This window comes from Heterocephalus glaber, unplaced genomic scaffold, assembly GCF_053883595.1.
Source record: "Heterocephalus glaber isolate CG9 unplaced genomic scaffold, H.glaber_assembly_v1.0 deba00001457, whole genome shotgun sequence".
Classification (NCBI taxonomy): domain Eukaryota; kingdom Metazoa; phylum Chordata; class Mammalia; order Rodentia; family Bathyergidae; genus Heterocephalus; species Heterocephalus glaber.
In genome coordinates, this window is record NW_028258305.1 from 20,950,897 (window position 1) to 20,964,454 (window position 13,558).

At 34.3% G+C, this 13,558-nt stretch overlaps 1 long non-coding RNA gene across 1 annotated transcript in view; it reads right to left on the minus strand.

The window, feature by feature from the left end:
- Positions 1-13,558, minus strand: part of LOC147826979 (uncharacterized) — a 131,777-nt gene that overhangs the window by 15,714 nt on the left and 102,505 nt on the right. Inside the window, exon 5 of the long non-coding RNA XR_015453117.1 lies at positions 1,806-1,881. This is a non-coding gene — a long non-coding RNA (uncharacterized LOC147826979). The remainder of the gene's footprint in view (positions 1-1,805; positions 1,882-13,558) is intronic.

The window sequence follows — 13,558 nt, forward strand, 5'->3', positions numbered from 1 at the left end:
ATCTTGTACTTTCAGGGAAGAAATTACTTCTGATTACTGTGTATCAGCCCTACACAGGTGTGTTTTCTAGGCCACAACCTAACCTAGTTACAGTGCGTAACTTATTTTTTATAAATAAGTGTGTCATTTTAATAATATAAGTAAATGAAACAATATTCACAAAGAACAAAAGGATATGTAGTCTAAAGTAAGTCTTACCATCTACCTACCAACCCATTACCCCCACCTACACCCTCCAGTTCTCAGCCTGAAGGCAGCCACTATCTCTTAAGGGATATTCCATGATAACAAAAGCATTGACTTTATGTGTTTAAATGTCAATGTCCCACCTGAAACATTGCTTTGCTTTTGGGGGGGGGGGGCTCCCGGGGGATCGAACTTGTGCTTGCAAGGCAGGGAGCGGAACCACTGAGCTAAATCCCTGGGCCACTTTTTTTTTTTTTCTTTTAAAGAGTACTGCGTACTGAACCTCATACAAGTCCTCTACTCCTGAGCTACATCTTCAGCCCTTTTTATTTTATTTTGAGATAGGGTCTCACTAAATTGCCCAGGCTGTCCTCAAATTTAAGATCTGTCTGCCACAGCCTCCCAAGTAACTGGAATTACAGCCACACACCACTCTGAATATTGTATCTTTAATAATGTGTCTTTGAGATAGTTTCATATCTGCATATATACAGTTGCTTTATTCTTTTTTACGGCTGTGTAAGTTTCCATTGATAGATGTACCATAATGTATTTGACAGGTCTTTTGACAGATTTTTAGGTGTTTTCATCATTTTGCTATTACAATGCTACAGTGAATTTGCTTCAACTTGTAGCAAGATACAAATGTAACCATATCTATAATTTTAATTCCTCCAAATAAAGTTGCCCTGTCAAATCTAATCTGCCCTTTCCAGAGGTTGTGCCAATTTATACTTGTACTAATAATGGACTAGCTTCCTAATATCTTCATCTGCACAATTGTTACACACCTTTGGATCTTTGTCAATCTGATCATCAGTTCTAATTTGCCTTTTTTTAATATAAGAGTATATAAGGGTAACAACTTTTCATGTGTTTACATGTCATCCTTATTTCCTTTTATATAAACCACCAGTTATTCTCTGTTGCCTGTTTTTCTGTTAGGTTTTTGCCCTTTTTCCTATTAATGTATAGGAACTCTTTTTTATATTAAGGAAATAAATCCTATGGAATATGTGTTTCAGTTATTTTTCTCAATTTGTTGCTTGTCTTTTAGCTTCATTATTTCTTGGCAGGCCATTTTTTTTTCATTTTTATGCATTAAAATTTATTAATCCTGTCTTTTTGTTTTTGGTACCAGGGATCAAACTCAGGTCCTTGCGCTTGGGCACCAGGCAGTGAAACCACTGAGCTAAATCCCCGGCCTGTTAATCCTATCTTTTATGGCCACTGGGATTAGTATCAAACTTATAAAGCTTTTTCCCACACTGGTATTATATAGAAATTCTCCTAGCATTTGTCTAGCATTTTATGGCTACATTTTTTATGTTTGAATCTTTGATCCATCTGGAATATATTAGATACAAGGAGCAAGGTAGTGATTCAGTTTTATTTTGGTTTTCTAAATAGCTGCCAAGTGTTCCAAAAACCATTTTGTGTTTCTTCTTTTTAAGATAATGCTTGGGAACACAGTTAAGAAATCTGGAATTAGGGCTGGGGATTTAGCTCAGTGATGCTGTCGCCTGCCTCACAAGCACAAGATCCTGAGTTCAATCCCCAGTACTGAAAAAAAAAAAAGAAAAGAAAAAGAAATCTGGAAAAAGAAATCTTGGACTTACCTTCAGCCTCCAATCCCTTGGAAAATTCATCTTGCATAGTACATGGAAAGCACCATCATTGCCTGAGAAGAAGATGCTGGAACAAGTAGTATATATATATGAATGAGAAGCATGGGAATTGGAATTAATCCAAGTCTGGGCAAACAAGCTTTGATAAGGCCACATAAAAGTGTGGAGGAAGAAAGAGAGTGTACTTTAAGATAAATAATATAAAATTACAAATACAAAATTAGGTATAAACATGAACACCTGGAATGAAGAGAAATTATAATAAATTTTTAAAATTTAAAGCTAATGCAGTCTACAAAGATAAAAAATTTAACGTAATATTTTATTAACTGCCAGACACAATATTGAAAGTCATCTATGTTTCATCCATATATTCTTTGATTGTCTCTTCATATGACAATTATTTTATACTATTCTCTAGATAAAATAGCAATTCTATTTTTCTAGTATCATTGATCAAATTTTATTTTTTTATTAATGACAATTTGTAAAAGTTTTCTTCAGCTTTTTGATGTGATAGTGGTATTTTCATGTAATATCATAGGATTCTTGTCAAACATAGGAAAATCTCTATCAGGTTTCTTTTACATATAAACTATGACTGTAGGTCATGTCAGTTTTTCTTGTTCATTGACTAACCCTAAATTCTCTTTGAATGGATGATATTCATTAACTAGTTATCATCATTGCTCTTATTGTAAGGCTTATATGAATTTTAATTTATTATTTTTTTACTAATACTTCATGTTACATCATTAGATAATATAATTTTCCACTATGTTCATATAATTTCCATCAATCAGATCATCAAACAACCTAAAAGATTTGCATTATTTCTATTTAAAATGTATCTCTTCTTCTCAGTGAATTGTTGCTTTTGATGTGATCTAAAATTTGGGGAGGATCAAATTCACTTCTTGGTGTCATTGCCCATCTGCATTGCTTTTATTTCACATTTCATGAATTTCTTTTAATTTTTTTTTTGAGACAGGATCCCACTGTGCAGTTCAGGATGGCTTTGAACTTATTATGGAAGCCAGGCTGGCCTAGAATTCATAGCTATCCTCCTGCCTCAGCCTCCCAAGTGCTAGGATTATAGGTGTGCACCACCACACTCTGCTAATATTTCATTAATTTCTATATGAAATTTTCTTCATTAAAGAGAAAAGTAATACTGAAATTACAAATCATGTAAAAATCAAGAGGAGAGTACTAAGAAAATCAATAAGGCACAGCTTAAACTGTACTCTGAGGAAAGTTTATAGCCTGAGTATCAAAAACAAATGAGTTTTATTTTTAACAAAGTATTAAAATAGCAAAAAAGGAACCAAATAAGAGTAATAGGAAGTAATTAATAGAGAAACATGTTGAAATGATTGAAGCATAAAGAAAATTAAGGAAGTGTAAATAAAGCCTCCAAGTTTGATATTTGAAAAAGATCAATAAAATCCATTAATCTCTCTCAAAATCAATTTAGGAAAAATAGAGGAAAAAGAGGAACACAAAATTAGGACTAAGAAAAGAGCTATTATAAGAAACTATTATAAGTGAATGTTAAATTGAAATCTGTAAATATATATTTGAGAATAAAAAGAAAATGAATCTTCCTATTAAAATCTCAAAAAACAAGCTGTCAGATTGCTAAATGCTACAATATTCTGTTTGTCCTGAACCATACTTTCTTCCAAAAGTTTGGGAAAACTGGTTTCATATTTTAAAATGAACAATAGAAAAGAATTGAAATCAAATCTCATGCCAAGATATTATACAAAAAATTAAGACAGAGGATAAGAACTCCATGATCCAATGATTCTCATTTGTTCTCAATACCTCTTTATACTGTTAAAAAATATCAACGATACCACGAAACTTTGTTTATGTGGAGTATAGCTACTGATTTTTGCCTAATTCAAAATTAAAGCTGAGTGATGTTTAAATATGTATTAATTTGTTTACAAATAATAATGTATCCATTACATGTTAACTGTAACATTTTATGAGAAATATCTATATTTTCCAAAACAACAAAAGAAAATCTAATGAGAATAATAGCATTGTTTTATATTTATGCAAATATCTTTAATATCAGGCTTAATAGAAGATAGCCAGATTCTCATATCTGCTACTGCATTCCACTTGTTATGTGCTGTTTTACTGATAATAAATGAAGAAATTTGGCCTTGTGTAGATAAGTAATTGGAAAAGGAAAAAGTGTCTTAACTTTTTCAGATAATCACGTCTTTGATATTACACCAACTTTTGACTGAGGGTAGTTATTTGGAAGTTAGTTGCAATATGGAGTTTGAAACCCTATCAATGAACTTTTCAGATTCTTCCATTAAAATCTGTTGATGTATTTTTGAATGAATTTTTTACCCACATATGATTTTATAGTGATGTGTTGATCATTCAGATAACATTGGTTCCGAACTATGCAGACCTTCTAAATCTTGACAAATTTAAATCATGTGTAAATGTCATCACCAATCTCACCAGAAAAGTCTTAAGTTTAGAAAGCTGTCAAGCTCATGGTGACAGATACAAGTTTTCCAAAATTCTAATTTTCACTTAAAAGCTCACATTTTATCATAGACAACAAATAAATACTATCAGTTACTTTCTTTGAGGGTGCTGACTCACTAGTTCATTTTCAAATGTCCACTGAATGCCCAAATAATCATAGTTCATATGTTAGTCATCTTTTCAAGTAAAGGTGGAATTTTATAGAAAACAAAAAAAAGTGGTGAGTTCAGCTAAGGATTTAATTAAAATACTTTCCTAGAAACAACCATCATATAACTAGTAGGCAGCATGTGTTTTATGTATGCGTCCCATTTTTCCACATGGAACATTAAAAAGGTATGTACTGTGGGGACAAATTTTATGAAATTAATAACTTATTATTTCATCAAGGACATTCTTAAATAAAACTGCTTTTAAAATACAACTATGTAAAATGACTAGTAGAACATTTTGATACCAGTAACTTAATTCATGGTAAAACACAAATGTTATTACCTATCCTTGCTTTTGAAGAAATAACATCTTTTTGTGTTATGAAAATAGTTTTTGCTTTGCAGGATTCCTAAAAGGTTCCGAACCATACTTTGAGATCCACTGTTATAGACAATGAAACCACACAGGTATCCTCAGGGAACAGATCAAAACCATTTCAAGATGGGCCAAAGGACAGAAGGAAATAATTCAATATGTGACAGACCAATATAAACTTAGAAAAAATTAAAACTGAAGTGACGGATCTCAGAAAGAGAAGTGAAAGGAAAAAAACATTATTTAAAACATGAAGACTAAGCTAGGTGTGGTAGTGACTCTTGTAATCCTAACTACTTGTGAGGCTGAGGCAGGAGGATCTCAAGTTCTAGGCCAGCATGGACAACTTAGTGAAAACCTGTCTCAAAATGAAAAAGACTGGGGGTGTAGTGCAATGGTAGAACACCTGTCTAGCGTGCATGAGGCTCTGGGTTCAATCTCTAGTACCGACAAAGGAAAAAAAATAGAGAGAGCTAATAAACACAATTGATTATTCCTTCAGAAGACTAGAAAGTGATAAGGAGGAATGTTTTTTTAGTTTTCAAAGATGAAAGATAAATGTCTTGGGAAGCTGAGGCAGGAGGATCACTGTGAATTCAAGGCCAGTCCGAACTATACAGCAAGACCCTGTCTCAAAACAAATAAACAAAAAGATGAAAAACTAAAAAAGGGTTTGAGAGAAAGTGACAGAGATTGAAGATCAAATGTATAGATAATAAAGATCCTGAAGAAGAAAGCAAACCAGGGGGGAAAAATATAATTGGAGAAAACTTTCATGAAGTGAGAAAAAATTTAAAACTACGGACACACCAGTTTCTGAGAATGTCAATCCAGAATATCCAACACCAAGACAATTTCTATAATGGTAAAGAATAAGAAAACAGCTTTTATGAACATCTAAGCAAAAACAGCAAGTGACATGTAAGGTAAAGGAAATTAGATTAACATCAGATGTTTCAATAGCAACATCATATACCAGAAGAAAGCGAAGTGATATATCTAAGATACTTGAAAAGAGAAAATATAAACCAAGGATTTTATGTCAGAAAAATTGATTCTCAAGTATAAAAGGCATAGATAAACTATTATTGACAAACAATAACTCAGGGAATGTTTTACCCATGGGCCCTTCCCAAGGAATTTACTAGAGAATGAACTTGAAACAACCAAAATATTTATAAAATATTGACATCAGAACTGTTGGTGAACATTAAACATAGAATATATAATTATCTGTAAAACTAAGACTGAATGGTAACTAAAAGGAAGGAACTCTATCTAGTCTGTACTGTCTATATAGTTAGGGAATATAGACACAGTATAATCAGAAAAATATTAGGGGGAATAGGAAAAGAATGATGCAAAAATGTTTTAAATTGTTCTCAATAAATATTGTTTTATTGAGAATATTATATGTGTCCTATGTGAGATTTTTTAAAAAATGAATATGAATTTTCTAATTTTGTCATCCTCTGTGTCTTTGAGAACCTAAACTCTTAGTATGAAATAAACAGATACAACTGTAATATAAAAGTGTCTACATAAAAAGCTGTAGATCTGAATTTCAATTGGAACTATCACTATAAACTCATGAAATATTTACCTTAGAAAATACAGAAATTTAAACAAAGATACTAACTAGCTTTGCCCACTTAAAAGGCCCAAAAATAGTAACCACCCAATACCAATGAGCTAATCTGATGTGCAAATGTGTCTAGTAATATTATAACTCACTAAAAGAAATATGAGTTTCTTAGAGAAATAGTTGCTTCTGGATCTGCAGCAATGAATGTACACAATATGCCTAGAATATCCTGTAATACTATTTACCATGTGATCATATCCAAAGAACCCAAAAGCCAATTTAAAAGGCTCATATTGACCAAAAAATAGGAAAATTTGAGTTTCAAAAAGATAGTATCTCTTAGTTACTTCTGTATTGCTGGGACAAAATATCTGACACCCACAAATTAAAGGAAGAAAGGGTTTTTTTTTTTTTTAGCTCACAGTCTGTAGGGGTTTCAATATATAGTCAGCTGTCTCCAAGATGAGGCACTATGCCAGCGGAGAAATAGCTCATGGTAAAGCAGGCAGGAAGCAACGAGCACCTTCCTCTTTCTTTTTTTTTTTTCCATTAAATTTATTGGTACATTTTAGGTACAAAATACAGTTACATTCATCTTTGGGATCTTGTACCTTTACATGACTTATCTTGGTTCTTATTTTTTCCCCTTTCCCCTGCCCTTCCTTCACCCCCTCCACCCTTCCCCATTTACAAAGACTTTGCTTCCATTTTTTTCCTTTTCTCATATTTTTTCTTTTCCCTTCTTTCCTTTCCCCTACCCCTCCCACTTCCACTACTCCTTTAGACCTTTTCTTCCTATTACATAATATCAATTATACATTTTTTTAAAATTACAATATCAAGATTTAGAGGGCACTACCACAGATTTTACAGAATTTAAAAGGATATAGAAAGTATATTACAAAAATCTTTTTTGAAATAAATTTGACAACTTCTAAGATGTACCTTGGAAGACAAATTAATGAAACTGACTCTGGAAGAAATATAAAATTTGGGGCCGGGGATTTAGCTCAGTGGTTCTGGAGCCTGCCTTGCAAGCACAAGGTCCCGAGTTCAATCCCTGGTATCAAAACAAAACAAAACAAAAAAAATATATATATATATGATTTGAATAGCACCTATTAAAGAAAGTATATTCCTAGGTTGAAAACCTACCTATATGACAACAACAAGTTCATATACATTTTAACTGATAAATTATATCAAACATTTAAAGCAGAAGAAAGAAGGAACATGTCTCCTCTCATTTTAGGAAATCAACATTGTGCTAAAACTGGATAAAGATGATAGAAGAGAAAAGTATAAACATAAATAAAAATTTGTTTAACCAAACAAACTATTAGAAGTCAGATCTGGCAGTATGTAGTAAGTGGTTTTATTATAGGGATGGCAGTGTTGGTTCAGCATTGGAAAGTCCACCCCCAAAAGTCATCATTTTAACAAAGGAAAGGAAAAAGCCATATGATCCTACCAGTAGTTGCAGAAAAAGTATTGGACTAAATTCTACAGCTGTTCATGGTAAAAGCTATCAGGAGACTAGAAGTAGAACAGAACCTTCTCAACAGATTAAAGACATGTACTCCATACTTCCAGCAAAAACATCTTATATGAATGGAAAAGATACAATGCTTTCTCCCTAAGGTGGGGAACAAGAGCAAATATGCCTACTCTTCATCTGTCCATTAAACTTTGAAACACAGGCCCAAACCAAAATAGTCTGGCAATAAAAATAAACGAATAGCATAGGATTGGTAAGATAGAAGTAAAATCTTTATATGTAGATGAAATGATCATCTACAGAGAAAATACTAAGAAATCTCTACGAGCCCCTAGAACTTGTATTTGAATTTAACAGGATTAGAAAACACAAGGTATATATAAAAATTCAGATCTATGTATGCTTGCTATAAATGAAGAATTGGATATTGAAATTTAAAAGTTATGTAGGAATACAAAGGACCTGGAAAAATAAAAATAAAAAAAATAACAGGGTTGGAAGACATTTAGTACCTAATTTTAAGATTTCTTCTAAAGCTACAGTAATCAAGGCAATGTTGGTGTAAGGAAAGACATATAGATCAATGGAATAAAACAGAATCTAGAAATAGAACCACACATATATGGTCCACTGATTCTTGAATGATTATATAACATTAACATTTTATAGACTGTAAACTCAACTCAAGAACAGAGGAAAAGATAATGTTTTCAACAAATGGTACTAGAACACCTGGTATCTACATAAAAAATTAACCTCAACCCTTTATTTCCATACATAAAAGTAACTTGAAAGGATCTATGAACCTAAATATGAAAGACTAAAACTATAAAACTTTAAGAAGAAATTATAAGAGAAAATGTTCATAAATTTAGGGTAAGCAAGAATTTCCTAGGATACAAAAAACATGATGTATAAAAGAGAAAAATTGATAAATGAGAGCCCATCAAAATTTAGAACTTTAAAAGACATCGTTAAGAAAATGAAAAGTAGTCCTTAACCCGAACATATTTATAATACATATAACCTATGACCAGAATATGTAAATAACTCTTACAGCTCATTAATAGACAACCCAATTAAAAAATAGACACAAGAAGATGATAAATAGCCAGTACAGCACAAGGAAAGGTGTGCAACACTAGAATCAGAAAAATACTAATCAGTACAATAACAAGATCATATTATACACTCATTAGGGAGATTAAGTTAAAGGTTTTAAAAGAACAAATGTCAGCTTAGGTGTGAACCAGTTAGAACTTTCTAATACTGCTAATGTAATGTGAATGTAAAATGATAAAACCATTTCAAAAAACGATACAGAAATTTCTTGTATTACTGTTAAGAACCAACAGTTCTGTTCTTAAGTTTTTACTTAAGAGAAATGAAAACACATGTTCACAATAGATTTGTACATACAGGTTGACTGTCCCTTATCTGAAATTCTTGGGACCAGAAGTGTTTCAGATTTTTATTTGGAATCCACTTGATCTGCAAAGAGGATAGCTACTCTTGCTTTTTGGGGGGTTCCTGTCACATGGAGTATTGTTTTCTACCCTTTAACTTTCAGTGTATGAGTTTCTTTTTAAATTAAGTGTTTTTTTGTATGCATCATATTGTTCAATCTTGCTTCTTGACCCATTCTGCCAGTCTATTTCTTTTTATTGGTGAATTGAGACCATTAATACTGACAATTATAGCCTGATACATATTGACTTATCGTCATGACTTTTTCTTTTTGTTGGATTCTCCCCCTTTGCATTTAATTTCTTGTCATGCCAGATGGATTCATTCTGCTGGGCTTCCTGGGGTTGTGGTCCTCATTGTCTTTGCCTAGGATATTGTCTAAAATTTTTTGGAGTGCTGGTTTGGTATTCACAAAGTTCCTAAGGTGCTCTTTGTCATGAAAGTGTCTTATTTCTCCATCAATTTTGAAAGATAGTTTTGCAGGGTACATCAATCTGGGTTGGAGGCTGTTTTCCTTTAGGGCTTGGAATACGTCACTCCAAGCTCTTCTTGCCTTGAGGATTTGCATTGAGAAGTCTGCTATGATTCTGATGGGCTTTTCTTTCCATGTGATTTGTTTCCTTTCTCTAACTGCTTGTAGAATTTTGTTCTTCTGTTGGGTTTCTGGAATCTTAACTATTATATGCCTATGTTTAGATTTTTTTAATCATGGCTAGTTGGAATCCTGTATGCCTCCCTTATGTGTATGTCAAGTTCTTTTCCCCAATTTGGGAAGTTTTCTACCATCACATCTGTGAAAAGTTTGGTGTTTTTTTTTTTTGTCGTCTGCATTCTCTCCTGTTTTTTCATTGACTCTGATCAGTCTTAGGTTATTCTTCTTTGCTTCATCTAGCAGCTGCTGGATTGATTTCTCATGGTCCCTTACTATTTTAAAGAAATTTTTCTTTTCCTGGTCATTAATTGCAATCTTATCTTCTATATCTGAAATTCTGTGCTCACATTGACTCATCCTGCTGTGTAAATTTTTAATGGAGTTTTTAATCTCCTGGAAATCTATTTGCATCTGTTTTATGGATTCCATTTGTTTCCTATGTTGGGATTCCATCATGTTCCTCAGCTCCTCTATTTTTTTTTTATCAGTGTCTGCTCTATATTTATTAATCATGTCTTCCACTATGGGCACAATCTCTGCTGTTATGTGAGAAATTATTTCTGATTTCATTTTTTCCAGATCCTCTTTTTTTGCCAGTTCATGGAGTCCAGGTGGTTGAGTATCAGATTGTTCCATCTCCTTTCCCTTTGGGGTTGCCATAGGTGATCTGGAAGTCTGGTTTTGAGGCTTGTTTACGTGTCTTCCCATTTCAATAGATGCAGCCTGCTGTGCCTTTGTTGAGGCAACTTTTTGCTCACCCAGTGGTCTTCAATTCTCAGCAAGCCACAGAGCTGCCTTTTCTCTGGTGCTCACTGGTACACTAATTCCTAGATTCAGAAAGGTGGCCTTCTGGATCCCTGAGCTAACCTGTTGTCTGGGTTGCCCTCTGGCTGGGGCCTGTGCACACTTGGGATGATATCTAGGTGTGCCACTGGCTAGAGCCCCTATGTAGCTATTGTCTGGGAGGGTCTTTGGCTGGGGGCTTTGCACTCCAGTTTCTGTTGTGTAAGCAAGCTTCTGGCTAGGGTCTCATGCACTTACTGATAGTATTGGGGTGAACCTCTGACTGTTGCTTGTGTGCCTGTGCAGCTCTTTTCCAGGCAGGCCCTTGGCTTGGGCTGATGTGCCCCAGCCTCTGGGGTCAGGGCAGAGTCCTGGCTGGGATCTGCTTGCAGCCCCACTGCTCAGGTCCACACTGCTGCTCCCCCAACTAAGGTGATCTGATGTGCCTTTATTGTAGAGATTTTCTTCACTTTTCCGGTGGGCTTTAATTTTCATCAAGGGGCCTCAGAGAGGCCCTCTTTCTGTTGTTCACTTCTACTCTATCTTCTCAAGCTCAGAACAATGTCCTTTATGACCCCTGCAACTCTGTGGTGTGGATCCAGGTAATGGCTCAGCACAGCCGGAGTGGGGGTAGGGGGATGGCGCTCACATGGCTCACCTCCTCAGCCCTCTGGGTCGGTGGTACAGCCCTTCCTTTTTTCCCTTTTCAGGCTACAAGCCTAGTGGTCGCTGCCATCCACAGCCAGGGTGGGTCTTCCCTCTTCAGCAAGTCCATCATTCACACCTAGAACTATGCCAAACTAAAGAGTGGACTATCCAGTGTCACACACGCATGATCCAGTATCGCACACTCATGATCAAGTCACTTCCCAAAAGCCCCACCTCTGACCATATGAGGTCTTGGAAAGACATCTAGTTTTGGGGGGAAATCCATAACATAGTATCTATAATTGATTGAAACCCATCAAATAGGTTTAGATCTATGAATTCATAGTCTTTTAAAAAATTAGTTGATTAAATCAGACCCGAAAGACCACACATAGTATATGATTCCATTTATATGAAATATTCAGAGTAAGTGAATACATAATATTCAGAATAAGTGAATACATAGAGATAGAATACATAGAGATAATATGGGGAAAGGAGGAAAGAGGCAGTCCTCTAATACATAAGTAGGGGTTTCCTGTTGAAGTGATAGGACCTTGAACCAGATAGTGGTGATGTTTGAACAACACTGGGAATCCAGTAAATGGTAACTTTTGTTATATGTATTTTACTACTGCTTTTTAAAGGACTGAAAAAAAGCTAGTCACTTTCAGAGAATTATATTACCTTATTAATTTATTATCTTCAAAAGTAATAAATAAAAGTGAAAGAATCAAGAATTTATACCATCTTTTCCTATAATAGTATCATCACCTAAATCTATGGTTTTTTTGATAGAATGACCAAAACATAGATTAGAGGAAGAACTTTTTTATAAAATAATTCCAGATGACAATGTAAACAAAATGGTTATATTCTAGCATATAAATATATCCTGTATATAACCATTTTGTATCCTCCAATTAGTTAATGGATATAGGCATTTAATGCTAGTAATATCACAAAAAAAATGAAGACAATCTGAAATCTTGTGCTTTCTGATAATAGAATACAACACTACTAGAATCTTGATAAATTTTTGGATACAGATTGCAATTTTCAGAAAATACAGAAAGGAATATGTTGACCTACACATGACTATGTAGTCGGTAACATCTAAGTCTTGAGAAACTGCAGATCAGATATCTTAGGTATTTTAAAAGTTAAATTCTGAAGGAAGTGGGGAAAGGGAAGGAAAGAAGTAAAGGAAAAACTATAGAGAAGACTTTAAAAACACTCCAAGAATCTATTGTGTGAATAAAAAATTAAAATTGAAAAAATAAAGCATGCCAAAATTTTAAATGGGCAAGAATAAAATATCATGCATAGAAATGCATACTTGGCTGTAAAACTGTGAAGTAAACAAGAAAGGGATTACTGAAAAAGTCAAGATAGTTGTAGGGAGAAAGAGAGGGACAATGCGAATGAGACACATGGATGGGGTTCCTCAAATGACTGACACAAGTTTTCTACTTCTTGAAGGGGGTAACTAGTACAAGGATATTGGCCTTACCTTAATTCATTAAGTTATGCATTTATTTTATTCAGTCTTCCAATGTTTGTTTTTTATTTTACAATGAAAATGTAGAGGAGGAAGAACACGTTGAGGAGAAAGAGGGGAAGAGAATGGGAAGGGGGAAAGGGGCAAGGGAAGAGGAAAAATAGAGAGGAAGGGAATAGGGGAAAAGGGCAAAAATAAAATCATCACCTGCAACCACAAAAGAAAGCCAAGACTCTCGTCTACCTACCACCTACTGTAGATGGAGAAGTAGTCTTCCTAATGAAGACTGAAGTGTTGATGAGTGCTTTGGTCTGGTGTACCCAACTGGGACTGTCTTTGTGACTTTTGGACTTCCTTCCAAGACCTGCCTAAGATAGACATGCACAGGACTACCCCACTGAGCAGGATTATAGGGATGGTTGAAGACCAAAGTTAAGTGACTTTTACATGTACACCAGCAAGTCTTGGATGTACAAAAATGCTGATTATAAAAATACAAGTTGCTGGGCCAGGGATTTAGCTCAGTGGTTCCACCACCTGCCTCACAAGCACAAGGTCC